We start from the raw sequence: 27,409 nt of genomic DNA on the forward strand, positions 1-27,409 counted from the left end.
GCAGTCCCAACACCGAGCCTTGCGGTACCCCACTAGTCACTGCCTGCCATTCTAAAAGGGACCCGTTAATCCCTACTCTTTGTTTCCTGTCTGCCAACCACTTCTCTATCCATGTCAGCACTCTACCCCCAATACCATGTGCCCTAATTTTGCCCACTAATCTCCTATGTGGGACCTTATCAAATGCTTCCTGAAAGTCCAGGTACACTACATCCACTGGCTCTCCCTTGTCCATTTTCCTAGTTACATCTTCAAAAAATTCCAGAAGATTAGTCAAGCATGATTTCCCCTTCGTAAATCCATGCTGACTCAGACCGATCCTGCTGCAGCTATCCAAATATTCAGCTATCTCATCTTTTATAATTGACTCCAGCATCTTCCCCACCACCGATGTCAGGCTAACTGGTCTATAATTCCCTGTTTTCTCTCTACCGCCTTTCTTAAAAAGTAGGATAACAATAGCTACCCTCCAATCCACAGGAACTGATCCTGAGTTTATAGAAAATTGGAAAATTATCACCAATGCATCCACAATTTCTAGAGCCACTTCCTTAAGTACCCTGGGATGCAGACCATCAGGCCCTGGAGATTTATCAGCCTTCAGTCCCATCAGTCTATCCAACACCATTTCCTGCCTAATTTGGATTTCCTTCAGTTCCTCCGTCACCCCAGGTCCTCTGGCCACTAGTATATTAGGAAGATTGTATGTGTCCCCTTAGTGAAGACAGATCCAAAGTACCTGTTCAATTCATCTGCCATTTCCTTGTTCCCCATAATAAATTCACCTTATCGGTCTTCAAGGGTCCAACTTTGGTCTTAACTAATTGTTTCGTCTTCACATACCTAAAGAAGCTTTTACTATCTTGCTTTACATTCTTGGCTAGCTTACCTTCATACCTCATCTTTTCTCCCCATATTGTCGTTTTGGTTATCTTCTGTTGTTCTTTAAACATTACTCAATCCTCTTGCTTCCAGCTCATCTTTGCTACGTTGTACTTCTTCGCTTTAATTTCTATACTGTCTCTGACGTCCCTTGTCAGCCATGGTCACCCCTTACTCCCCTTGGAATTTTTCTTCCTCCAAGGAATGAACTGGTCCTGCACCTTCCGTATTATTCCTAGAAACACCTGCTATTTTTGTTCCACTGTCATCCCTGCTAGTGTATCTTTCCAGCCAACTTTGGTCAGCTCCTCCCTCATGGCCCCATAGTCCCCTTTATTCAACTGCAACACTGACACCTCCGATCTACCCTTCTCCCTCTCCAATTGTAGATTAAACCTGACCATGTTATGGTCACTGCCTCCTATTGTCTCATTAACCTCGAGGTCCTTTATCAAATCCAGTTCATTACATAACACTAAATCCAGAATTGCCTTCTCCCTGGTAGGCTCCAATACAAGCTGTTCTAAGAATCCATCACAAAGGCACTCTACGAAGTCCCTTTCTTGGGGTCCAGTACCAACCTGATTTTCCCAGTCTACCTGCATGTTGAAATCTACCATAACAACCACAGCATTACTTTTACTACATGCCAATTTTAACTCCTGATTCAGCTTGCACCTTATGTCCAGGCTACTGTTTGGGGGCCTGTAGATAAATCCCATTAGGGTCTTTTTACCCTTACAATTCCTTAGTTCTATCCATACTGACTCCACATCTCCTGTTTCAATGTAACCCCTTGCAAGGGACTGAATTTCATTCCTTACCAACAGGGCAACCCCACCCCCTCTGCCCATCTGTCTGTCTTTTCGATAGGATGTATACCCTTGAATATTCAGTTCCCAGCCCTGGCCCTCTTGCAGCCATGTCTCAGTAATTCTAACTGGGTCTCAAGCACTGGGAGTAGTTATTCTAAAACCACAGAATCAAAACCAAGGACCCATTAAATATCAAGTTTACGAGGGCGTACAAATACCTTGGAGTGTACCTGGACAGTGAACCGGACTGGTCCAGGAATGCTCAAGCTCTGTACAAGAAGGGACAGAGTTGGCTGTACTTTTTGAGAAGGCTCTGTTCCTTCAACGTTTCAAGATATCCTTCTTCCAAGTGGCTATCAAACCTCACAACTCCTCCCCATTTTGCCATGGGATAGACTGAGAATGACCCCCCCCCCACATCCCCCAAGCCTTTCCACTCGTCACTTTAATCTTATGTTTCATGTATTTTGTGTTTTGTGTATTTTGTGTTTTTATGACTGTTGGCAGATCTTTTTCCCTCCTGGGTTAAATAAAGTTATATTGTATCATATCGTATATACAATTTATTACTATTAAAACACATAGTATGTGCGATAACACCATGATAAGTGCTCAACCAAGAAAACTAAGCCCAAAGCCAAAGTAGTATCTAAACTGCTTATATACATTTACACGAAGGACAATAATTAACTCCATGTGCAATAATAAACTATCTACATGTTAACAAGCACATAAAAACTGATCATATAGATGCAAGTAAGTACATCATAAGGGTTATCAAGTGGGCACCTTCCTTCACTGGTGTTTCGTTGAGTTAGGCCCATGACACGTAAGGAAAGCTAATTTATGTTCAGTTATCAAGGGAAATGAACCCGTAATAAAGATGAACCATGATTTAATTCACTTTAAAAGACTCGGAAGTTGAACAGTAGACTTTTTCGGATCTGAACATTGCTGGCATTTATCAACCCAGGGCTCGAAATTAACGGTTGCCCGGGTGCCACTGACCACTCAAAGCGCCGCCAGGCAACCTAAACACCGAGTCATTTTGCCCGGCTTGGCAACCAGATACTAGTTTATACCGAAGCCAGACACAAAAAACTGGAGTAACTCCGCGGGTCAGGCAACATCTCTGGAGAAAAGGAACGCAACATTTTGTGTCGGCGGTGACACTTGTATTGCGTAGTAAAGATACTAGGTGCGTGGTGACGAAGGGAATGACGGGCCCCGCACAGCGGATCCATCTCGACCACCTCCCGCCCGCCCTGATAGCGGCCACTGCTTGCAAACCCGCCGTTTCAATACAAACCCTCCCGCACGCCGAGGCAGGGAGGAGGGTTTGTATTTTATGCGCCGTTAGTGGATTTGCACGCAGAGGCCCTTATCAGGCCGGGCGGGGGGCGGGAGGAGGAGGTGATGAAGCCGCTGCCGCGGGCGCTGCTGCTGCTATTCGGGACCCGTCATTCGCTCCGACACTTCTGAAGCAGCTGCACCATAGATCCAATAGCTATAGGCTCTTTGAGCTGCATAGCACGGCCCCGCACCTTGCTGTTGGCTGGCGGAGGCGGTGGCGAGGAAATCCCAACGGCCAAGGCAGCGGGGCGATGTTGTCCGAGGAGTGCTGACCTTCCCTCCTCCCCACCTCGCCCCCTCTCTCTCTCTCTCTCTCTCTCGTACGACTCCTCCACCCCCCCCCCTTATCCCCCTCCTCTCCATCCTGGATCCCCTCCCGCCTCTATTCATCCTCACTGACAGATCCCCATTCCCGCCTCCCTATCTCCCCCCCCCCCAATCTATTCATCCTCACTGATCACATCCCCTGTGCATTGATTCTCCTGCCCCCCCCCCATCTATCCACAGTGCACTGATTCACACACATCCCCCTCCCTGACCCTATTGTGCTGGAAATGTCTTCATTGACTATGTTTGATAACGGAATGCAATCAAATGTGTTTCAATTCCCACTATTTGCTGTAATCCATAAAGATGGATTAATTAAATTGTGAACACGTGAAACATTAAAATCGCAGTGTTCGATTGTCACTGCTGCCGTTGACACGTTATTACAGATTTCATTTTAACGGTAAATCAATGCTCTTAATATGGAGTATCAGTACTGTAGTTATTTAATGAGTAACATTCACAACTATACGTATGCATATATGTTACCATGGTCCAGGATTTATTGACACAGGTTGATCATACGCTGAATAATCCAACCACATTTTTGTTTGGAAGTGGGAAGAACTAATAGAAATTGCATTAATTGCAATATGTAAAAAGAGTTGAGATACTGTCTTATAATGTTGCTGCATGTCATTGTGGGATATATCATGTCTTGATTGGTGAATATGTTTAGTTTGTGACTTTATTTGAAGCAGAAATAATATGTGAATGCTTCATTTAGTATAATTCCAACTGGTAACTATGCACTTTGTCCGAGCACATTATCGCACACGTCATGCAAGCCGTCTTAAATGACCACCTAAACTTTCATTTGGCAACCTAAAAAGTTGCCGAGGTTGCCCGGCTGACAACAGAGAAAAAAAGTTAAGCGAGAGCCCTGACAACCACTCCTTGTTTTCTTCAGAAGGAGGCAGTGAGCTGGCTCATTGAACCACACAGCAGCCCTTCTGGTGAAGTTGCTTCCATGATACTGTTGGGGAAAATCTTCTAAGGTTCACATCCAACAATCATGACGGAATTGCTAATTTTTTCCAAAAATTAACTTGGACAGTGATGGGTTGATGTTTCTATACACCTGAAGCCCTTGTCCCTCTTGAATGTTTTGAGCATGGGTTTGGAAGGGATTGTTTTAGATACCCAAGTGAAAAACTGTTGTGCATGGTGGTATGGTCTACTTATGCTACGTAAATGGTCAAAAGGTCTTGGAATGGGCACTCAGCCTCTGAACTGCTGTTTCTGCAGCTCTATACGGGTGGTCTTGCTGAGTCTCTGGCTGAACAATGACCTTGGATGTTAATGGTGGGGGGGAGTCGGTATTGAGAAAAAGGTGGTCCTAGCAATGTCCACAAGGTTAATTTTTCATTTCCTGAGACCCCAGTGCATTTGAAAACCCTGCTTTAGGATCACAAGGAAAAATGGCATTGTATAGTTTTAGTTTAGAGATAGAGCACGGAAACACACCCTTTGATCCACCAAACCCACACCAAGTATCGATCAACCATGTTCTATGTTACCCATTTTCATATCCACTCCCTACACACGAGGGACAATTTACAGAAACAAATTAACTTACAAACCCCCGCATGTTTGGGACGTGGGAGGAAACCAGAGCTCCAGGGTGAAACCCATAAGGTCATGCGGAGAATGTCTAAACTCCATACAGTCAACATCCAAGGTCAGGATTGAACCCAGGTCTCTGGCGCTGTGAGATAGCAGTTCTACCAGCTGCCCCACTCTGCTTCCCATAATGGTATGTGAGCATCTCAGCAGCACACACCATACTGCCAGTGCTGGTCAGATGAAGTGCTTTCTCCCATTCTCTCCTCCATATGCTGGGAAGTAACAGTGGTCACAAAACTATTCTGTGTGTGCACATTTTTCTGTTGTTCCAGCTGCCGTGGAAACTACCCTGAAACATAAACAGAACAGCTCTCACCGCACCAAGGTCTAAAATTACAACGGTTAGGATGATGATTAGTTCTTAGGAAATTCCATTATAACCACTGGTCTTTTATCCAGGAAGAGGAGGGCAGAAAGTCCTAGTCAGGGATCAAATGTTTGAGATCAGAGGAGAAATTATGCAACATGCAAATAATTAAGGATACGTATAGTTCTAAGGCAGTTTGATAAGTCTTAAAGTACCAGGTATTTCAACATGAACACAACTCTAATAACAAGGGGGTGAAAATTGGGTGAAGGTCTTTAATTTCCAATATTATTAGGTTGGCTACATCAGAAAAGTCTCCTAGAAAAGCGCTTAATTAGCCTAATTGGTTTCTGCATTGGTCTATTAAACACATTCCAGCCAATCTGTGATTTCTTCTATAAACTAAAAAATAATAAACTCTGTTCTAAGATTTAACGAGTGAATAATTTGGAAAAAAGCTGCTAAGAAACAGGTGCTATGAAGTCAAGAATAGGAGAATATAATGAACGCCACAAGAAAATTGGAATAGTTGGAAACCACTCAGGGCGGTAGTTGATCATCATATTTTGCATGTATTACTTACAGGATGGTAAGTTTGTTTTAAATAGGAGGTAGAGGAGCTGACCCCGTGGAAAGATTAGGGTGGAGAGGAGGAATGGTGATAGACGAGGGAAACTGGCAGGATGCTGTAGAACGGTGAAGGGAGAAATCACATGTGGGCCACAGATGCAATTAATGCAATTAATTGGCTGGCAATCTGATGTGAACGTGAATGGCTCTTTTTAAAAGCAATATATTTCCTGGACAGATAAGGAGTGGCAGAAAACTAGCGTGACTGAAACAAAGCTGGGAAAATGAGCCAGAAGTTGTCTGCCATTATTAATGCTGATAAAATAATCTCTTTTAGGCAGGATGCTGAGCTATATCATGAGTTCCTGATTGATGTAAATGGCTGGATGATTTGCACAGCATTGCGACAAATTTCCCCCAAAATTGGGTCTTGCTGTGACTATCAACGATTTACAACCCAAATACAGAGGAACAGTACAGAAATTAACGGCTGATATTGAGGGTGCCACTAATAAAATTAGCAATAGTCTTGACATAAAACACAGCTGTGGAGACCTGGAGACTGATCTATAACATTCACCCCTACAGATATTGGTCTAAGGCTTGTAAAACATTCTTCTATTTCTTTTAGCCTCCTTTTATTCAAGTCAAGCCAAAGCTCGTCCCTACTTTCCTATTTTAATTGTGATCTGAGGAAGGACATTCTTGCCATAGAGGGAGTACAGAGAAGGTTCACCAGACTGATTCCTGGGATGTCAGGACTTTCATATGAAAAAGAAAGACTGGATCGACTTGGCTTGTACTCGCTAGAATTTAGAAGATTGAGGGGGGATCTTATAGAAACTTACAAAATTCTTAAGGGGTTGGACAGGCTGGATGCAGGAAGGTTGTTCCCGATGTTGGGGAAGTCCAGAACACGGGGTCACAGTTTAAGGATAAATGGGAAATCTTTTCGGACCGAGATGAGGAAAACATTTTTCACACAGAGAGTGGTGAATCTCTGGAATTCTCTGCCACTGAAGGTAGTTGAGGCCAGTTCATTGGCTATATTTAAGGGGGAGTTAGATGTGGCCCTTGTGGCTAAAGGGATCAGGGGGTATGGAGACAAGGCAGGTACAGGATACTGAGTTGGATGATCAGCCATGATCATATTGAATGGCGGTGCAGGCTCGAAGGGCCGAATGGCCTACTCCTGCACCTATTTTCTATGTTTCTATCTCTCAGCATTTTGCTGAGACCATTCATTTTGCAACTCCCTAGTCCAATCATCAGTTCTGACCAATCACCCCTTTCTGAAGGCAATTTCCCTTACAACTACACCCAAAGAGTCTTTCCAGATGAAGTAGTGATTTATATGTGCTACTTTCTAACAGGTGTACTGCATGTGGCATTCACAATGTAGTTGCACCGACCAATGCCGTTTGGGTGACCACTTTGCAGAGAATCCGCATTCTGTTTACAGGCCTTAGCCTCTTGTCGCCTAGCACTATAATTCCTCATCTTACTTCCACTGACCAATCAGTGCATGGCCTCCTGCACAGTAACAATGAGGTCTGAGTCAGACTTGAAGAGCAGCACTGCATCTTCTGGCTGATCATAATGCAGCCTTCTGGACCTAATATTAAATTCTACAACTTCAAATAGCTTGATTTTTGTCTGTAATAGTTGCCCATCCGTAATATTGGTTCAGCTAGTTTTGTTTCATTTTCCTTCTTTTTTTCCCCATCTGGGAGTGGAGGACCTTGCCAGTCATATATTCCTACTCTACATTTCACAAAGGTGAAATTGCGGCACGGTGGCACAGTGGTAGAGTTGCTGCCTTACAGCACCAGAGACCTGGATTCAAATCCCGACTACTGGTGCTTGTCTGTACAGAGTTTGTACGTTCTCTCCATGACCTGCGTGGGTTTTGTCCGGGATCTCCTGTTTCCTTCCACACTCCAAAGACGTACAGGTTTGTAGGTTAATTGGCTTGGTATAATTGTAAAAGTGTCTCTATTGTAGGGTAGCGATAGTATGCGGCGATCGCTAGTGGGCACGGACTTGGTGGGCCATAGGGCCTGTTTCCGTGCTGTATCTCTAAACTAAACTAACTATCCTCCTACAGTACTTTATTTAGCCTGTATATTTCTGTATCTGGATGAATACTTTAATGAATGAATACTTTATCGTCACATGTGACAAGTCACAGTGAAATTCTTTGCTTGCTTACCCAAGGAATGCAAATAGTCACCACATAGAGGGCGCTTACAAAGTTACAAAGTACCTCCGCACCAGGTCCCCCTTTCTTCACCCCCTCTCCCCCTCCCCATCCCCCCCCTCATGGCCGTTCCTCCATTGTCCATTGTTCTTCCCCTCCCTCACAACGATCGATGGATGTGTTCCCATTCTCTAGCTGCTCCCATTCACTGATTGACTAGATAAACTAGTTCATGGTCACCTGGGTCTTAGTCCATCAGAAACATCCTCCTCTCCCACCCTTCCTGCAGCTTAACAAGCTTCCCACTTTTGACCTGGCTCTGTTTCTCATCCCACCGATGCGACCTGATTTGCCAATTATTTCCCACAATTTCTATTTTTAATTTAGATTTCCAGCATTTGATTTTCACTGTGAGAAGTAGTGAACCTGGTTCATATTTCTTGCTTACTACATCTTCCGCTGGAGCAAACTGCATATTTATTCAGAATCAATTGAGATAGAAAAGATGTAGAGGATGTGAATCAGAAACAAAATAACCAGAAAATAATTGTGCAGAAGTTGCTCAAACTAATCTTGAAAGACTAATCAATCTATCTATATATTACCAAAACTCTCATCTTGTCTGTGAGTGAGTTTGCGTGTTTGTTTGTGAGCCTGTTTTCATGGCCTGGTCTGCGCCAAAACTGTACATGATAGCGCTTCAATTTTTGCACCACTCACCATTGTCCTGTGGTGTGTTGTATCATGTTTCGTTCAGATTGATGTTATATTTTACGTTATTCACATTTTTAACTTTACAAAATCCCAATTTGAAAAACAATTCTTCCCTCTGCACTGGCAGTTACAGCTATGACGTCACGATGGGATTGTAGCCCTGCCCACTGCAAGGTTGCAATCCCAGGACACTGAGCCCTGCCAGTCCTAGCAAGTGCAATTGCATTTAAAAAAAATTAAAACGAGTGAATAAGGAAAAATAAGCAGCCGCTGCACAGTTGGGGGCTATGGGTGAGCTGTGGAATATTGCGTTGGGGAAACGGGTTGCATTGGGGGAACTGGTGAGTGGTGGAATATTGCCTTGGGGAACGGGTGCGTTTGGGGACCAGGCCTTCCGTGTGACAGGGACCCAACTGGTCCCACTTGGTATAGTCAGTACTAAAATTGGGTCTGTTATTGTTTACTTTCAGCAATTCAGGGAAAATGTAACATCCAAAAGAAAAATCAAACTGGGAATAGGAATGGACCCTCACACATTGTTTGTGTTTCTGCCTCCAAATTAGATGTGGGATTGAACTCCACCCCAGGAATAGAGCAATTGGGCGTTTCGGTGTTTGTCTCCGAATACTGGGCTGAAATCCATGTACCCAGAAGTGCACTAAATGTTCTGAGGTTGGCTGAGAGGTGACCATGTGAAATGAGGGACGCCGTGTTCCTGAGTTGATTTGTTCAGATTGAGCTATTGGTGCAATGGGCCCTGAAGCAGCCTTGGGCTCAATTATAACTGGCACTACTCCAAGTGCCATAGAGGGAGTAGAGAAGGTTCACCAGACTGATTCCTGGGATGTCAGGACTTTCATATGAAGAAAGACTGGATAGACTTGGTTTGTACTCGCTAGAATTTAGAAGATTGAGGGGGGATCTTATAGAAACTTACAAAATTCTTAAGGGGTTGGACAGGCTAGATGCAGGAAGATTGTTCCCAATGTTGGGGAAGTCCAGAACAAGCGGTCACAGTTTAAGGATAAAGGGGAAGTCTTTTAGGACTGAGATGAGAAAAACATTTTTTACACAGAGAGTGGTGAATCTCTGGAATTCTCTACCACAGAATGTAGTTGAGGCCAGTTCATTGGCTATATTTAAGAGGGAGTTAGATGTGGCCCTTGTGGCTAAAGGGATCAGGGGGTATGGAGAGAAGGCAGGTACAGGATACTGAGTTGGATGATCAGCCATGATCATATTGAATGGCTGTGCAGGCTCGAAGGGCCGAATGGCCTACTCCTGCACCTATTTTCTATGTTTCTATGTTTCTAAGTGGCTAACTATACAGATCAAATGCAGCCTGCAGCTACACAGATCGGTGGAGGAGGCCATCAACAACAGACCGGTCCTACAACAACAATTTAGTCCCACCACCAGGGCAACGGGCCTTTATGGCCAAGTTAAGGCTAACATTTGTAATAACTCTGAACTTGAAGGGTATAAAAGTGGCGACCCTTGTGCACTAATTATATGCAATCTCTTACTATTATTTTCTTGTTCTTAAGTATACATATACCAATGTATGGTATGCAAAGGAAGAATTTCACAGTCCCTAGTTAGATATGACAATAAAGTACCATTGATGAAACTCGTTGTACTACGGGTGGAGACTGGAACTCCATCCTCATTGTGAACAGGCTTTATTTTGCTTCCCAGTAATATATCTTAGCAGAGAAGAAGCAATCATTACATCCAGCTTATTGTATCTCACTTTCTCAACCTTTTTATGACCCTACAATGAAGTTCTTGGTTTCTTGGTCCTCCAAAATATTCCAAATGGAATTTAAACTGGAGGTGGTGAAGGGAGGACTTAAGCCGGAAAGGGTTTTTGGGAAGAAAGAGCTACTTTAAATTTAGTTGCATCTGGTTGGGTAACTATAGTAGGGTGGAGATTATTCCATGCTTTAATTGTGCGGGGGAAGAACGAATTGCTGTACACATCTGTCTTTGTAGCTGGAATCACAAATTGGATCGAATGCCCTCGTCTGCTCCTAATTGGTTTGGGTTTGGTGTAGGTCTTGTAGTCTATGTCGAGCTGACCATTTAACATTTTGTAAAAACAGGTCAAACGGTGAGCTTCACGTCTGTCTTGGAGAGGGTTCCACCCCAGTGAATTCAGAAGTTTGGTAACACTCGCTTCTCTCTCATAAATGTTAGTAACAAATCGAGCTGCCTGTCTTTGGACACGTTCGATGGAAGAAATGTTTTTATTTGTGTATGGGTCCCATGCTGCAGCTGCATAGTCCAAATGAGGTCTAACAAGGGTGAATTATAACTTCTCCTTGACAGAAGTTGAACAATGATGAAAGTTGCGCCTCAGAAAGTTTAGGACACCTGTTGCTTTCACCGTTGCATGATGAGTCTGACCATTCCAACGCAGATCGTTCTGCAATTTGATGCCAAGATACTTGGTTTGTTTGGATTCTTCAAGGGTGGCACCAAGTATATTGTAAGATGTTTCGCCTGGATTCCTCCTTCTGGTGACACGCATAGTTTCACATTTGGAAGGAATGAACTGCATGCGCCATTGTTGTGACCACTCAACCATAGTATTGAGATCCTTTTGGAGAGCATCTTCATCATCAGCTGACTTAATTGGACGGTACAGCAAACAACCATCAGCGAATAGTTTGGTCGTACTTGTAGCAATGTCACATAATTTTGAGATTTAAAAAATCAAGTCTGCAATTTATCCCATCAGATAAAGCATAACATAAGTTTAATTTGACACCTAATTCACTTTCATATCTCAAGTAATAAAAAAGTTATGGCCATTTTCATACTCGGAAATTAGCATCTTGTTCCCTATTGATTTTCTATGGACATAACAAAAAAGCTGTGATCGTGGACAGTCAAAAGCCCATAACCTTCTTAAAAATTAAGAGAACTGAATAAAATTTTCAGTTATCATAGATTGAAGCATTCTGAAACAAATATAAAATAATCTTACTTGGATGACCTGAAATTAAAGCGTATAATTAGTTAGTTACCCAATTGTAGCTAATTTCAAACTTCAATTACTAGATCTAAACATCTATCCATTTCTTAATAAATGATTAACATTTTTAAATAGCCCAAGTGTCCAACTAATATTCACAAATAATTCACCATAAAACATGACTTTTAAATCTCATTTACATCAATTTATAGGCCAAATGGAAGGAATTTAGTGTTCAATTGCTGTAAATTAAAGTCAATTTAAATCGGCTTTCTACTGGGATCCTGTGAACGCGCTGGTTTAGAACGTTCACATTGCGCTGGATTTGTGCCCTCAAGTGCCCAGAAAAATACTGCGGGATATAAAGAGCCCAAAATGAGCTACTTGCTATAGAAAACTTTATATACAGGGTTATACACAAGCCCCATTTAATGTAAAAATAAGGTACATACCTTTAATTGTTTGCTTTATAAAACCCTGGGGCTGCGAGAGGTTGCGGGTTGAGAGAGTGATTTTTAAACTACTATAACTATTATACAAGGCCATAAAAACTAATAATACCTTTTGCGACGGGGTCTTTCAGCGATTTTCCGTTAATGATTTACTAGGCTGAACATTTTCGATTGCACCAGCCTAGTAAAAATCGCGTTTTAAACCCGCCCCCTCTAAACAGCGCCAAAATCGCGCACACGGGGTAGGGCAGATGCTCAGCAACGATTCAGGTAGGTTTTGTAACATACCTAGTAGTTGCGCCTTTTTCATGGATGTCATTTATGTAAAGTAAAAACAGATGTGGGCCAAGTACTGTGCCCTGAGGTGTACCACTCAACACTGGACGCCAATTGGAGCTCTTTCCGTTCACACACACACGCTGAAGACGTTTTGTCAGGGGACTGGAAATTCATTGTTTCGTGTTGGAACGAATACCATAGAAGTGAAGCTTCCGAAGCAGTCTCTGGTGTGGGATGACATCAAATGCTTTAGAAAGGATTAATTATCAAGACTGCAGGCAGATTTGATTTGAATGTTCCAAAAGTAAAATGCGATGTTTGGAAAATCTTGGGAAATACTCATGTGGGCAGGTGCATCAATATACATATCATGCAGCTCATGTTTCAAATCAACTTCTCTGAACAAAACCTGTCGAAATCATTTGTTACTGCCGCCACCTATGCTGCGGGATCTTCTGCATTATTTACAGCATTTTCTATTTTGGTTGGGCCATTGAAACAATTAAATCATTTATCTTTAGTTTCTGCCATAGACCAATTTCTCTTCCTACTCAGCACCACCGGAAATTGGAGGAGCAGCGCCTCATATTTCGCTTGGGCAGTTTATACCCCAGCGGCATGAACAGCTTCTTCTAACAGCTGGGACATATACCTCCCACCCTTAATATGAAGAAGTTGCCCTTTGGTTTCCTTTTAAATCTTTCCCCTCTCATGTTAAATGCCTCCGAGTTTTAGGTTCCCTGGGGAAATGATTGTGACCATGCACCTTAACTATGCCACCCTATGACTGTATACATCTCAGCCTTCCACACTCTGGGACAACAATTCCAGCCTATCCAGCCTCTCTTTATAACTTAAGCCCTCCAGTCCAGTAATATCCCTGGAATCCTTTTTACCCCCTTTCCAGCAATAAAACTCTTTTGGCCATATATTTTAGAATCGAATAAAACAACCTAGTTTTAGCGATCAGTGATAAATCGCCACGATAAGAATCTAAGAAGAAGGAGACATTTCCTGATTTTGACCATAATATGGAGGCATAAGAGGAAGAATCCTGATGCAGCGTCTTTCACTGAATCATTCCTTTGCCCCCACAGATGCTGCTGAACCCACTGAGTTCCTCCAGCAGTCTTGTTTTTTTTTGCTTTGTGACTACAATATTATTGTAATCTAAGATTTGAGAGCAAAGATAATTCACAAACCAATTTTTACATTTAAGTAACATAAAGTTCAAATTGAGGAGAAATGAACTAGCCACAATAAACTCAGTTGAACTATGACTGGGTAAACATACAAACCGTAAGAAGCATTCAAAGCTCCATCTGGCACAGTCCAAAACTAGCTGATAATTCTAATATGTAAAAATGAGGCATATTTTGGTAGGTATTTAGGTTAGGGTCGCTGAAGAAGGGTCTCAAACCGAATTGTCACCCATTCCTTCTCTCCAGAGATGTTGCCTGCCCTGCTGAGTTACTCTAGCATTTTGTGTCTACCTTTAGCAAAAGATGTAAGTGACTATCATGATACAAGAAAAAACTCTTAAACTGCAAAACAAAAGTGGATTGGAACAGCAGCAAAATACATTTGGCAAGCAAAGAAATGTGCAAAGGGAAATAAGAAAAAATAGATGAAAGGAATATCAAAGCTCAAGAAAATAAAAAATATATTTTTTTAAAAGTGTGGTAAAGAATAATATGAGATGACTAAAGACGCAGATGGAATGATAATGAATGGGGAAAAGATAAATTTGTTCAACATATTTCATATTTATTTCATAACTGTTTTCACCATGGAGATGGAGGACAAAATGCCATTGGTGATGGAACAAGTGCGGTATTTTGTGAAAAGTGTCAACATTTCACAAATAATGGAACTTAATATAAATATATATTCAGGTGTTTGATAGTTGCCACCAAAAACTCAAAAACTAATACAAGTCAAGTCAAGTCAAGTTTATTTGTCACATACACATACGAGATGTGCAGTGAAATGGAAGTGGCAATGCTCGCGGACTTTTGTGCTAAAAGACAAACAACCTATAAACACAATCATAACACACATATACCTTTACATAATAAATAATGGAAGGAAAAACGAAATAGATGAGAATAAATGTAGTTTTCCAAAGCTCTAGAGGTTTTGCATTGTGCCTTTGGAAAGTTCACAACATTCATTATTTAAGGGAGGAGGGAGAGGGGAAGAAGTCAAGTTACCTCTCTGTCCATCACACTACACAGTCACCCCCCACATTGACTCCATCTATACACTGCCTCAGGAAAGCAGCCCATATTTGTTTATGATATTTACGGTATGATTTGCCAAACAGCCTGGCAGTAATGAGTATTCTGCATGCCTCGGTTTGGCCACTCCAGTACAATGCATACTCTCCTTCATCCTTTTCCTTTTCTAATTTGTATGCCAATTCTCATGATGACACCTCACCTTTCCACTATTTCCTTGTAGTTTCCATTAAACTCTATTTTGGTCAGGGTCCTATCTAATATCAGGCTGCAGGTGAGCCAGACATTTCTTCCGCCATAACCTTGGTCAATGGTCCCTGGCGCTCTCTAATGAAGGAAGCAGAAATTGTGAGCTCTCACTGCCTTATTTCCAAGATGATATTGATTCACAAGGATTATCTAAATGGTGGCCGATTGGGAAAGGGGGAGATGCAGTGAGACCTGGGTGTCATGGTACACCAGTCATTGAAGGTAGGCATGCAGGTGCAGCAGGCAGTAAAGAAAGCGAATGATATGTTGGCTTTCATAGCAAAAGGATTTGAGTATAGGAGCAGGGAGGTTCTACTGCAGTTGTACAGGGTCTTGGTGAGACCACACCTGGAGTATTGAGTACAGTTTTGGTCTCCAAATCTGAGGAAGGACATTATTGCCATAGAGAGAGTGCAGAGAAGGTTCACCAGACTGATTCCTGGGATGTCAGGACTGTCTTATGAAGAAAGACTGGATAGACTTGGTTTATACTCTCTAGAATTTAGGAGATTGAGAAGGGATCTTATAGAAACTTACAAAATTCTTAAGGGGTTGGACAGGCTAGAGGCAGGAAGATTGTTCCCGATGTTGGGGAAGTCCAGGACAAGGGGTCACAGCTTAAGGATAAGGGGGAAATCCTTTAAATCCGAGATTAGTAGAACTTTTTTCACACAGAGAGTGGTGAATCTCTGGAACTCTCTGCCACAGAGGGTAGTTGAGGCCAGTTCATTGGCTATATTTAAGAGGGAGTTAGATGTGGCCCTTGTGGCTAAGGGGATCAGAGAGTATGGAGAGAAGGCAGGTACGGGATGCTGAGTTAGATGATCAGCCATGATCATATTGAATGGCGGTGCAGGCTCGAAGGGCCGAATGGCCTACTCCTGCACCTAATTTCTATGTTTCTATGTTTCTATGAAACTATTCTACATTAGTAATATTGCCCACTTTCAATCTATCATGACACCATTTGATATAAACTATTCAAGGCTCAACTTATCTGGCATCTTTCACAAGCTCCAATCTTCTGGCAGCTTTTCCGGCATTCCAGACTTGAAATGAAGAAAGAAAATTAGGCCTGGAGTTAAATTGTCATTACTGTCCTTCTATCATGAAAGGATAGAAGTAATAACATCCCTCCTTGGATCCACTCTACGTTTTATAGCTTGGGTTATTCCGAATATTATTGTAAGAGCATGTACTAAATTTCAGACTCCGTTATAATTCAGATCGTGGTCATTATATTGCAATTCCATTGAGTTGAAAGAAAAAAAATACAGAGTTTGCACAGTACATAAAATGTACACTGCTTATGCAGGAGAAATCAAAGTTGCAATTTGCCAACCAAGTCTTTCAGCACACGGTCAGCAAAGACTCTTAAGTAATCTCAGTGATTTTAACAACGATTAAGAAAGTTTGGACCAAGATCAAAATTTGCGAATCTCCCAGTATAAAGAATAGGCCCACAGTTGCTGAGTTTCCTTTCTTCAATCCTTTGCCTCCAAACATAACATGTAATCTGCCTTTCGGAGACACATATCATCAACACCCATTGAATAAGCTGCCGTAGCATAAATGGTTACAACCGTATGAGTTACTCTCTGTTCAGCTAGCTCTGTTTGGATACATATTGCTGACACAGACTACATCCTAGTTTGGGTACCTGCAATAATGCGAATGGCAGCTGTGGCAGAGTGGTAAATGTGCCTCAGACCCTTCCTCCTCTTCTTCTTCTTTTTCTTCTTGCAAATGAAACATAAATAAACCAAAGGAATAGTTAGATCTCAAGCTGGGTGTTGAGCAGCTAGGTTGTTGTTTCTGCGTCAATGTCTGCCAGGCCCTGAGCTCCATTTGGTGGGTGGGTGGTAGAGCGGGCACCCAGAGATGACATGGTTGGTTGTCTGTTGCTCTGCTCCGCTTTCACAGGCTGGGCTCTGGCGGAGCCCCCTTCTCCACATGCAGGCATTGAAACGCCCAACTCCAGTACAAAGTCTGTTGAGCTTCACCCATGCTCCACTGGGGAGGTCAGACCCTGGGCAGCTTTTATCTGGTGAAGAGATGTAGCTGTGTAATGGAGATGAGGTTGCCTTCCGCTCCTGTAACCGCTTGGTGGCTATCCAGTGGTTACACAGAAAAGCTGGAGAAACTCAGCGGGTGCAGCAGCATCTATGGAGCGAAGGAAATAGGCAACGTTTCGGGCCGAAACCCTTCTTCAGACTGATCAGGGGTGGGGGTGGGTGGGGACAAGAAAGGGAAAAGGAGGAGTAGCCGGAAGGCTGGAGGGTGGGAGGAGACAGCAGGGGAGCTGAGGAAGGGGAGGAGACAGCAAGGACTAACAGAATTGGGAGAAGTCGATGTTCATGCCCCGGGGTGCAGACTCCCCAAACGGAATATGAGGTGCTGTTCCTCCAATTTCCGGTGCTGCTCGCTGTGGCCATGGAGGATACCCAGGACAGAGAGGTCGGAGACGGAGTGGGAGGGGGAGTTGAAGTGCTGAGCCACCGGGAGGTCAGCTAGGTTATTGCGGACCGAGCGGAGGTGTGAGTTTCTCCAGCTTTTCTGTGTCCCGCTGAGTTTCTCCAGCTTTTCTGTGTAACCTTCGATTCTCCAGCATCTGCAGTTCCCTCTTTAACACTGGTGGCTATCCAGTGTTGCTTTTGTCTCCGTTGGCTGGATAGATGCTAGGAGTTTTTTACCATGTGGAGCAAAGTGGTGACGGGACTTCAGTCGGGGTGGCCTCTGCTCTCTGCTGATAGCCGGATGGAGGAGATGATCTGGGTCCATGGCACGACGGGATAGTGCCAGAGTTGTTGCTTGCCTTCGGATCCCTGCAGGCGGAATGCCTGCAAGTATAGGGAGCTGCTCGACTGAAGGCACCCAGAGATGGTTCGCAAGGTGCTGTTCAGGCTCGTGTCTACCAGGCTAGTATGCCTGCTTCTACTCCATACGGGTGCACAGTATTCAGCTGGAGCATACACAAGAGCTAAGGCAGAGTTGATGGGCTGGCTCCCCAACTTGTTCCTGCCAGGCGTCGGACGAGGCCGCTATGTGCCATGACCTTGTCGCGGACACCAGCCAGGTGTTGACGAAATGTGAACGACCTGTCCAACTTTATGCCTAGGTAAATGGATGTCTGTTGGAAGTATAAGCGCCTATTGTTAACGAGGACAGCTAGCTCTCCCTTCGTTTCCTGTTTAGATGAAATGCTGTTGACACTGTTTTGTCTTTGCTCAGCTTTGGACACCACTGTGGTATGTATACTACCAAAGTCCCAATGTCTTGATTCAAAGAGTTTTAGACTATCTCCCACTCTGTATGTCTCATCAGGATGGCTAGATCGTCAGCATACCCATATTTCCCAGCGATGGTCTCTGGGAGGTCATGGATGTACACGTTGAAAAGCAGCGGAGCCAAGACAGATCGCTGTGGGACGCCATTATTCAGTCTATGTAGCCTACTCTGCTGTCTATCACTGGTTTTAAGCACAAAGCTGCGGTTTGATATCAGCTCCATGGTGTAGCGTACTATGCGCCTGTCTGGCAGCAGCCGAAGCCAACTATCTTTTTTGATTCCCCAAACTGTATCAGTTACTTTAATGAACCTGAAAATTAATGAACTTGAAGGACCTAATGATCTACAGTGCCCTCCATAATGTTTGGGACAAAGACCCATCATTTATTTATTTGCCTCTGTATTCCACAATTTGAGATTTGTAATAGAAATAGCTATATTTAAGAGGGAGTTAGATGTGGCCCTTGTGGCTAAGGGGATCAGGGGGTATGGAGAGAAGGCAGGTACGGGATACTGAGTTGGATGATCAGCCATGATCATATTGAATGGCGGTGCAGGCTCGAAGGGCCGAATGGCCTACTCCTGCACCTAATTTCTATATTTCTATGTTTCTAAATAATCACATGTGGTTAAAGTGCACATTGTCAGATGTTAATAAAGGTAGTTTACACCCCAGCGGTATGAACATTGACTTCTCCAATTTCAAGTAATCCTTGCTTTCTCCGTCCTTCCCCTCCCCTTCTCAGCTCTCCCACCAGCCTACTATCTCTGCCTTTTCCTTTCTTTTACTCCCCCCCAACCCCACCAGTATCAGTCTGAAGAAGGGTCTCGACTCGAAACATCGCCTATTCCTTCACTCCATAGATGCTGCCTCACCTGCTGAGTTTCTCCAGCATTTTTGTCTACCTCAGATTTTAATAAAGGCCATTTTTATACATTTTGGTTTCACCTTGTAGAAATTACAGCTGTGTTTACACATAGACCCCCATTTCAGGGCACCATAATGTTTGGGACACATGGCTTCACAGGTGTTTGTAATTGCTCAGGTGTGTTTAATTGCTTCCCTGATGCAGGTAAAAGAGAGCTCTCAGCACCTTGTCTTTCCTCCAGTCTTTCCATCACCTTTGGAAAATTTCTTGCTGTTTATCAACATGAGGACCAAAGTTGTGCCAATGAAAGTCAAAGAAGCCATTATGAGACTGAGAAACTGTAAATAAAACTGTTCGAGACATCAGCCAAACTTCAAGCTTAACAAAATCAACTGTTTGGAACAGTTTGAAGAAAAAAGAGCACTGATGAGCTTACTAATCACAAAGGGACTGGCAGGCCAAGGAAGACCGCCACAGCTGATGACAGAAGAATTCTGTCTATAATAAAGAAAAATCCCAAAATCACTGGTTAGTTGCAAAAATAGGATGGCCAGGTTACATTTTGCCAAGAAGTACTTAAAAGAGCAACCACAGTTCTGGAAAAAGGACGTGGACAGATGAGATGAAGATCAACTTATATCAGAGTGATGGCAAGAGCAATGTATGGAAGAGAAAAGAAACTGCCCAAGATCCAAAGCATACCACCTAATTTGTGAAACACGGTGGTGGGGGTGTTACAGCCTGGGCATGTATGGCTGCTGAAAGTACTGGCTCACTTATCTTCATTGATGATACAACTGCTAATGGTAGTACATAATTGATTCTGAAGTGTACAAACACATCCTATCTGCTCAAGTTCAAACAAATGCCTCAAAACTCATTGACTGGCGGTTCATTCAACGGCCAAACATTGATCCCAAACATACTGCTAAAGTAACAAAAGGAGTTTTTCAAAGCTAAAAAATTGTCAAATCTTGAGTGGCCTGGTCCATCACCCTATCTGAACCCAATTGATCATGCCTTTTATATGCTGAAGAGAAAATTGAATGAGACTAGCCCCAAAAGCAAGCATAAGCTAAAGATGGCTGCAATACAGGCCTGGCAGAGCATCATCAGAGAAGACGCCCAGCAAATGGTGATGTCCATGAATCGCAGACTTCAAGCAGTCATTGCATGCAAAGGATATGCAACAAAATACTAAACATGACTACTTTCATTTACATGACATTACGGTGTCCCAGACATCAAGGTGCCCTGAAATGGGGGGGTGGGGAACTATGTATAAACACTGCTGTAATTTCTACACGGTGAAACCAAAATGTATAAAAATGGCCTTTATTAAAATCTGGCAATATGCACTTTAACCACATGTGATTTTTTTCGATTACAAATCTCAAATTGTGGAGAACAGAGGCAATTAAATAACTGATGGGTCTTTGTCCCAAATATTATGGATGGCAATGTATGTTCCAGACTTTGAACGGTGTACTTATGGATATCAAGAATACACTGGATATATCCTGCTAAAATTCTGTTCTGGAATGATTCTGAAAATTGAATGGTAGAATAAGTGATCCCACCTTATCAGATTCAGATTCAGATTCAACTTTAATTGTCATTGTCAGTGTACAGTATAGAGACAACGAAATGCAGTTTGCATCTCCCTGGAAGAGCGACATAGAATATGATTTCAATAAATAAATCTATTTACATGTATACAGTCATAGTGTTTTTCCTGTGGGAGGAGTGTCCGGGGGGGGGGGGGGGGGGTTGATTGGCAGTCACCGAGGTACATTGTTGAGTAGAGTGACAGCCGCAGGAAAGAAGCTGTTCCTGGACCTGCTGGTCCAGCAACGGAGAGACCTATAGCGCTTCCCGGATGGTAGGAGGGTAAACAGTCTGTGGTTGGGGTGAGAGCAGTCCTTGGCGATGCTGAGCGCTCTCCGCAGACAACGCTTGCTTTGGACAGACTCAATGGAGGGGAGCGAGGAACTGGTGATGCGTTGGGCAATTTTCATCACTCTCTGCAGTGCTTTCCGGTTGGAGACAGAGCAGTTGCCATAGCATACTGTGATACAGTTGGTAAGGATGCTCTCGATGGTGCAGCGGTAGAAGTTCACCAGGATCTGAGGAGACAGATGGACCTTCTTCAGTCTCCTCAGGGAGATGCAAGGGAGAGTGAAAACGGGAATAGTTACTTCAGATCCATACCTTTGGAAAATGCTGGAATAGAACCAGCAAAAATAGGTGCAGGAGTACGCCAATCGGCCCTTCGAGCCAGCACCGACCGCCATTACATATGATTATGGCTGATCATCCAGAATAAGTACCCTGTTCCTGCTTTCTCCCCATTTCCCTTGATTCCATTCGCCCCAAGACCTATACAGTATCTAACTCTCTCTTGAATACATACAGTGAATTGGCCTCCACTGTCTTCTGTAGCAGACAATACATAATGAAGGCCAAATATTTTTAAGGCCAGGCATTATTTTGTATTTTTAATGCAGAGATTGACAGGTTCTTGATAAGTAAGAGTGTCAAACGTTATGGGGAGAAGGCAGGAGAATGGGGTTGAGAGGCATAGATTGATCAGCCATGATTGAATGGCGGAGTAGACTCGATGGGCAAATGGCCTAATTCTGCTCCTATGACATGAAATTATGACGGATGTAAAATCAGGGCGTTAAAATTATATGATTAAAGGATGTGGAATTGGAAGTAATATATCTGCAAACATAAAACCTGGAATATAGGACAGTACAATTTGTTCAGCCCACAAAGTCTCTGCCGAACATGATGCCAAGTTAAAATAATCTACCCTGCCTGCATGTGATTCATATCCCTCGATTCCTTGCACATCCATTCACAACCTATTTCAATGATTTGGCTGTAGAGACCAAATATTCATTTCTGAGTTTGTCATTGATGAGTAGAGCCAGGATTTTGCCATAAATGCCATGTGCCTTTTCATGCCTATTTGATGATTTCACCAGGATAATGCCTTTTTCACGATCAAGTGCCTAAATCAGCCATTTTCTTTGCGCCATTTTGCTAAAAGGTTGTGCTATTTTCTCTAGTTGTACCGTGATTATCATGACATTTTCTGTGTTAACACTTTAATATTAATAGAAACATAGAAATTAGGTGCAGGAGTAGGCCATTCGGCCCTTCGAGCCTGCACCGCCATTCAATATGATCATGGCTGATCATCCACAATCAGTATCCCGTACCTGCCTTCTCTCCATACCCCCTGATCACCTTAACCACAAGGGCCACATCTAACTCCCTCTTAAATATAGCCAATGAACTGGCCTCCACTACCTTCTGTGGCAGAGAGTTCCAGAGATTCACCACTATCTGTGTGAAAAAAGTTCTTCTCATCACGGTTTTAAAGGATTTCCCCCTTATCCTTAAGCTGTGACCCCTTGTCCTGGACTTCCCTAACATCGGGAACAATCTTCCTGCATCTAGCCTGTCCAACCCCTTAAGAATTTTGTAAGTTTCTATAAGATCCTCTCTCAATCTCCTAAATTCTAGAGAGTATAAACCAAGTCTATCCAGTCTTTCTTCATAAGACAGTCCTGACATCCCAGGAATCAGTCTGGTGAACAGTCTCTGCACTCCCTCTATGGCAATAATGTCCTTCCTCAGATTTGGAGACCAAAACTGTACGCAATACTCCAGGTGTGGTCTCACCCAGACCCTGTACAACTGCAGTAGAACCTCCCTGCTCCTGTACTCAAATCCTTTTGCAATGAAAGCTATTATTATTAACGTGTTAACATAGTATAACTTACAAGAAAATTTCCACCACCGGGGCGACACCGGGGTCGGTCATTCATTAGTTCGTGCCGCTGGTTCAGTTTTCTCCAAGATCTATTTAAGAAAGAACTGCAGATGCTGGAAAATCGAAGGTAGAACAAAAATGCTGGAGAAACTCAGTGGGTGACGCAGCATCTATGGAGAGAAGGAAGAGGCGACGTTTCGGGTTGAGACCCTTCTTCAGACTGATGTGGGGGGGGGGGCAGGAAAAAGAAAGGAAGAGGCAGAGACAGTAGGACTAGAAGGAGAGCTGGGAGAAGACAAGGACTATATAAAATTAGAGAAGTTAATGTTGATACCACTGGGGTGTAGACTACCCAAGTGAAATACCCAAGCTTGGCTCCTCGCTACATTTACTGCTGGCTCCAGTCGCAAATCTGAGGTTTTGAGTGATTTGTGCAAGGCATTCATTGATGTTGGAATTCCACTGTGGAAATTGGAAAACAAATCTCTCAGGGTTTTTTTTTTAGAGAAATACACAGAGGAACATAACAAGAGACTCATTATGGAAAAATTATGTTGACAGCAACTTCAACATTGTTGTGCAGAAAATTAGAGATGAAGTTGCATGCGACAAAATATGAATCCCAATAGGCGAGACAACCGATGCTGTGGGGAGATATGTTGCCAATGTGGTCATCGGTACACTGGAGGCAGGTCAACCTTCAAAGGAGTATTTGTTGACATCGGAAATATTGGGGAAGGCAAAAAGCTCAACTATTGCTCAGTTGTTTACATCTTCACTTGCTGTACTTTGCCAGAAGGTATAAAGTACGAGAATGTACTTCTGTTTGTGACTTAAAGTTTTATTCCTCGAAATGTTGCATTTGACATGCTTAGCTCAAGGACTTCATAGAATTGCCAAGCACAGACGTAGCTTGTTTCCAAATGTCAATCGCTTAGTTTCCAATGTCAAAAAAATCTTCATCAAAGTACTGTCATGTGTGCAGTTGTTCAAGGAAATGGCACCCGAGATTCCGCTACAACCTCAGCACGTTTTGACTAGGTGGGGTACATGGCTCTCTACTATGCTGCAAATTTTGAAAAGATGAAATAAATCGTCAACTGTTTTGAAGAAGAAGAATCCGTTGCAGTTAGGATCGTCAGTGAAATCATGCAGAAGAAGTCCCTCCACCGCGATCTAATGTTTATTGCTTCCAATTTTGCAAACTTCCCACAAGCTATCACTTCCCTTGAGAAACGTGTCGAAAAATTGGTGAATAACTTGCAGGTTTTCAACAAAGTAATTGATGATATTCGTAAAATTCCTAGCGATGTAGGTAAAGACATTCAGGAAATGAGAGCGGGTGATTTTAGCTAACAATGATCTTGAATAAATACAAAACATAGCTAAAGTTCTCAAAGGTAGTTGTAATGCACAAGATATCGACATGAATATAGTGTCTGTAGCTTGTTTCAGGTATGCACCAGTGACCCCAGCTGGGGTAGAAATAAGTTTTTCACAACTGAAGCATATTCTGTCTGACAGACGGCATAGTTTAACAACAGTTAATTTGAAGAAAATGCTAGTAATTATGTGCAACTAGGCAACTTTGGTCATTTAATGTAGTATACCTTTATAATTATCACTTTTAACCGTATTTTGGTGGTGGAAATAAATGCCTTTAATGCCTTTTTTGTCAATAAATGCCTTTTTGGTGCCTTTTTTGTAAATTTATTATGCCTTTTTGCCTGCCTATTTCAAAGTTTTTTAGTGCCTAAACATCCTGGCTCTAATGATGAGAAACTGAGCGGGAATGTGAATTATGAATAGAGGCTTCAAAAGTATCCAGACAATCACATATTGCCTTTCAGCTGACTGGATAGCATGCAACAAAAGCTTTTCACTGTACCTCAGTACACATGACAATAAACTAAACTGTTCAACTGAATAAACAACAACATGAAATGTAATGTCGAAGAATATATAATACTAGACTAAGTGGGACCCGTTGGGTCCCAGCTTCACACAGGAGGGCTGGTCCCCCAACACAATATTCCACCTTTTCACCAATTCCAAGATTGCTGGCCAGTGTGGGGCGGGGGGGGCGGGGGCTTTCTGGAGTGCTAGCATAGGTGTTGTGGGCCAAAGGGACTGGTTCCCTGGGGGGGGGGGCTAGTATGGACATTGTGGGCCGAATGGATTCTTGGGATGGCAGCTCGGTCACTCAGGCCTGGCAGCTCAGTCACTCAGGCCTGGCAGCTCAGTAACTCAAGTCTGGCAGGCTGGCAGCTCAGAAACTGCCAGAAATTCTGCCAACAACACGTGAGAAAGACTGTGAGAGAGAAGGGGAAGAGAGTGGACAATCAATTTTAGACATTTTCATCTTTTTTTACAGTTGCAAAAGGCACACTATTTAAAAGCCACACACTTGCAAAATGCACACATTTCAATAGCCACACAGTTGCAAAAGGCACAGTTTAAAAACAGATAAAGGGCACTCACAGGTCAGTATTCTCAGTGTTCTGTAGATTTCCAGCTCAGACTGAGAGCTATGACCCCCTCCTTCCCCCATCTTGCAGAGACTGTGCCATGCCCACACTTCTGGGTGTTATAGCCCCTCCCCTCACACCAGAAGGGGCGTGGCCTTAATGCCGTGATTGACAGGAGGGAGAATCTCAACATTTTGTAAAAAACATTAATAAGTCTTTTATTTTTCATCGATGGGAAAAATCCTCTGGCCCTGACAGCTGGAGGGAGACCCTGAGTACGGTGGCTAAAATTCACAGCCCGTAAGTGGTCGCGTTTTTTCAAAAATCAATATACAGTGCAAACAAGAAGTGGCCAAGTTTAGACTTTTAATTATATAGATAAAGTAATTCAATGGCAAAAGAAGGCAAGTGCTGAGTAATTTTTAACAATGTGTTGATGTTCATAGGAAGCCAGATGTTTGTGTGTATAAGTAACTGAAAGCCAACATGAGATGAGTCAATGGTCAAAATAAAACAATTATCTATAACGGGTCATGTAAGTGTTATGTAATTGAAAATTCCTTCTTTTCAGAAATGAAATGTGACAAGGACTGGAACCTTAAGCTTGAGCCACCATTAGTGTACTGATGTAACACATCAGCAGCAGATAGGATTTGAAGCTTTGCAGATAGACAATAGACAATAGGTGCAGGAGTAGGCCATTCGGCCCTTCGAGTCAGCACTACCATTCAATGTGATCGTGGTTGATCATCCCCAATCAGTACCCCGTTCCTGCCTTCTTCCCATATCTCCTGACTCCGCTATCTTTAAGAGCCCTATCTAGCTCTCTCTTGAAAGTATCCAGAGAACCGGCCTCCATCGCCCTCTGAGGCAGAGAATTCCACAGACTCACAACTCTCTGTGAGAATAAGTGTTTCCTCGTCTCCGTTCTAAATGGCTTACCCCTTATTCTTAAACTGTGGCCCCTGGTTCTGGCCTCCCCCAACATTGGGAACATCTTTCCTGCCTCTAGCATGTCCAAACCCTTAACAATCGTATATGATTCAATAAGATCCCCTCTCATCCTACTAAACTCCAGAGTGTACAAGCCCAGCCGCTCCATTCTCTCAGCATATGACAGTCCCGCCATCCCGGGAATTAACCTTGTAAACCTACGCTGCACTCCCTCAGTAGCAAGAATGTCCTTCCTCAAATTAGGGGACCAAAACTGCATACAATACTCCAGGTATGGTCTCATTAAAGGCCTGTACAACTGCAGAAGGACCTCTTTGCTCCTATATTCGACTCCTCCTGCTATAAATGCCAACATGCCATTCACTTTCATTCACTGCCTGCTGTACCTGCATGCTTACTTTCCTAGACTGATGTACAAGGACCCCCAGATCCCGTTGTACTTCCCCTTTTCCCGACTTGATGCCATTTAGATAGTAATCTGCCTTCCTGTTTTTGCTACCAAAGTGGATAGCCTCACATGTATCCACATTAAACTTCATCTGCCATGCACCTGCCCACTCCCCCAACCTGTCCAAGTCACCCTGCATTCTCTTAACATCCTCCTCACAGTTCACACTGCCACCCAGCTTTGTGTCATCTGCAAATTTGCTAATGTTACTTTGAATCCCTTCATCCAAATCATTGATATATATTGTAAATTTCTGCGATCCCAGCACCGAGCCATGCGGTACCCCACTAGTCACTGCCTGCCATTCTGAAAGGGACCTGTTCATCCCTCCTCTTTGTTTCCTGTCTGCCAACCAATTTCCTATCCATGTCTGTTGAATTCTGACAATGATTAATTGGGATCAATCTCTGTGAGGCACTCCTGGGAGAATTTGATCCTCACAATGCAGTGTTGGATTGGCATGCTCTTCGAGCTTGAGGAAGTCCTGACCTGAAACGTCGCCTAGCCACCTTCTCCAGATGCTGCCTGACCCGCTGAGTTGCTCCAGCACTTTGAGTCATTTTTTTTGTAAGTCAACATCTGCTGTTCCTTGTGTCCACCT

The 27,409-nt window shown here is 43.2% G+C and overlaps 1 protein-coding gene across 1 annotated transcript in view; it reads right to left on the minus strand.

Annotated features, from left to right (window-relative positions):
• The window catches only part of gmds (GDP-mannose 4,6-dehydratase), a 645,529-nt gene that overhangs the window by 92,879 nt on the left and 525,241 nt on the right, over nt 1-27,409 (minus strand). The window lies entirely within an intron of this gene.

This window comes from Leucoraja erinacea, chromosome 2, assembly GCF_028641065.1.
Source record: "Leucoraja erinacea ecotype New England chromosome 2, Leri_hhj_1, whole genome shotgun sequence".
Classification (NCBI taxonomy): Eukaryota; Metazoa; Chordata; class Chondrichthyes; order Rajiformes; family Rajidae; genus Leucoraja; species Leucoraja erinaceus.